We start from the raw sequence: 2502 nt of genomic DNA on the forward strand, positions 1-2502 counted from the left end.
GACGACTAGGCCGGCGTCCTAGTCGGGGTGAACGACACCGACGAAGCTTGGCTCTCCCATCATCATTTCTCCCTAGTCTGAGACCCCGGTGGTCCCGTCCAAGCCGACTCGCAAGCCGCGGATTTCCGCAACATCCTTTGGTGAACCTGACGTGAAAGGGCGACAGGGGAGGACGAGGATGGAAGACGAAGACTTAATGTATGTCAACCTCATCGATATGAACATGCAGGTTCTTAACAACAACAACAACACACACACACACACACACACACACTAGAGAGGCTATGAGATGAATAACCCTTGCACTATGATATCACATAAATAATTAGAGAATATTGCTCTATGTATCATAATAGATTAAGTGAGTGGTGTATGTGTGTGGGCAACGTGGAGGAGAGAGAGAGAGAGAATTGAACACAAAAGCCAATAACATAATGAAAATGGAGAAAGATTAAATTAATGGATAAATAACTTTGATACAAGAGAGAGCAAGCTTGGATTAAATAGGACTTATAAACCTTGAACAAATATATAAGCAACACCCATTAACTTAGTCATACATGTTGACATGCTCATCATAGTTGGCTCAGGAATCATTTCAAACTTTGATTTCCTACATTTAAGAAACGAGGAATCATATGGTGGGAGTGTCATGTTTATGAAAGTGCTAATCGGAGTATTATGTTCAAGATTTTATTTACACACTGACTTTTGGTGGAATACTTGAGCCATTTTAGTGCATAGTCATTTTGACTCGTGACAATGTCCCCATTATATGCTGCATTGTAAGACTATTTAACTTGGATATATATAAAATGAGAAATTCTTTAACACCATGAGTGGCTGTAGTTTAGTGGTTAGAATTCCACGTTGTGGCCGTGGAGACCTGGGCTCGAATCCCAGCAGCCACATCTAGTTATCGATGTGTTATCCGAGCTATTTGTTTTATTCTAGTTATTAGCTTACTTAACTAGCCCCATTTTTGCTTAAGATTTCTACACTTCTTTACCCTAAGCAAAAGGCACCTAAAAGTTAATGTTTCCTTTCGTGCATGCACTTTTTAGTCAATGTTCCATCCGACTCTCATTCTCTCTTCCAAATGGTTAAATATGAGTCTTTGTTCCTTCTTGACAAGAAAAGGCTATATAATTAAAGATGCGGTTTAGGTGGCCGGTTTTTCTTCTCATCACTTGATGGAGAAATGTCTAGTTACCACACCGTGTTGCTTTATATTTGTTAGTGACAAAAAGAGTGTGATTTCAAAAAGTTCAAATATGAATGGGGAAAAGAATGCTTTTTAGGATTGGTAAAGGTGGATCACTTGTAAGTTAATAACACATTATTGTAGGTGGGTTCTCTGACGAGAAAGATGTGTAGATTGGATAAGCCTCAGAAAAAATATGCCAACAACACTAGAGTCGAAGAAGCATCAATTCTTCAACAAGGTATGCTAATGGTCGTGTCATGAGGAATATATAAGGTGGGCAAATCAACACTCGATTCGAGAATGGGCACTTTTCATGTAACACATAAAACGACAAACATTCAGATTTTCAATTCAGTTCACGGCTTGGACGCCCACCCTTTCTAGGTCCTCCTATCCCACGAATATGTTTGCAGGGTTAATCAGGTCGGACAGAGGGGTGTATTCACTATACTGAAAGACGACCAAAGTCGCTTGCCCAAAAGCAAGCAACCCTCCGAACCGAAGTGGCGCCCTCCTTAGGAAAATACATGTGTGAGGGAGTAATAGGCATTCCAAAAAGAGACGTGGACCAGACATAATTTATTCGCAGGGAAGATGAAATTAGCTCAACTAGACAGGGGGGATCTAGAATCAGTTGGCGTGCTTTGAAAAGGTTACACCATATGTGTGATAGATACAAACGGGGTTAATTAGAGAGCCATCGAGCAAAGGTTGGTTGGGATTGGCACTAGTAGTACGTGACATTGTCAGCTCTCGAGACAATTTCTCATTCCAGTCTCGACGCAAATATGTGTACGTGAGGAGGCTGGGGATTCATCCTCCATCACCACACATGGATTTCAAGGGTCTGAAAGGGACACGCCTCCAGCCCCCCAGTTGGGCTGAAAGCGAGCGATGAGTGCAGCTTGTGATCGATTCATTCTCTTCTTCTTCTTCTTCTTCTTCTTCTTTGGTGGACACACACACACACATACACATACACACATACACACACGCTCATACACATACACGCATACACATACACGCACACACGCGCACATGCACGCACACGTACACACACGCACACACAAATGAAGTGCATCCATTTTTATTTGGTGGTGGACACCGGAGATCGGAAGAGGGGCACCCTTATTTATTTATTTATTTATTTATTTATTTATTTATTTATTTTGTTTTTTTAAAAGGAAAAGAAAAAAAGGCCGAAAATATGTAACACACAAAAGCAATGGAGAAAGAAGGAAGGAAGGAAGTAGATTTGGAATCCTTCAAAAAAACAAAACCAACTCCATTCAAAA

At 40.9% G+C, this 2502-nt stretch overlaps 1 non-coding gene across 1 annotated transcript; it reads left to right on the top strand.

Moving 5' to 3' along the window:
- The first annotated feature begins 839 nt into the window (after positions 1-839).
- Positions 840-911, top strand: TRNAH-GUG (transfer RNA histidin (anticodon GUG)). Its single transcript has one exon. It is a non-coding gene; the product is annotated as a tRNA-His (tRNA).
- Positions 912-2502: the final 1591 nt, after the last annotated feature.

This window comes from Azolla caroliniana, unplaced genomic scaffold, assembly GCF_043228905.1.
Source record: "Azolla caroliniana isolate FFs.n. ecotype wild unplaced genomic scaffold, voAzoCaro1.0.p SCAF_11, whole genome shotgun sequence".
Taxonomy (NCBI): Eukaryota; Viridiplantae; Streptophyta; class Polypodiopsida; order Salviniales; family Salviniaceae; genus Azolla; species Azolla caroliniana.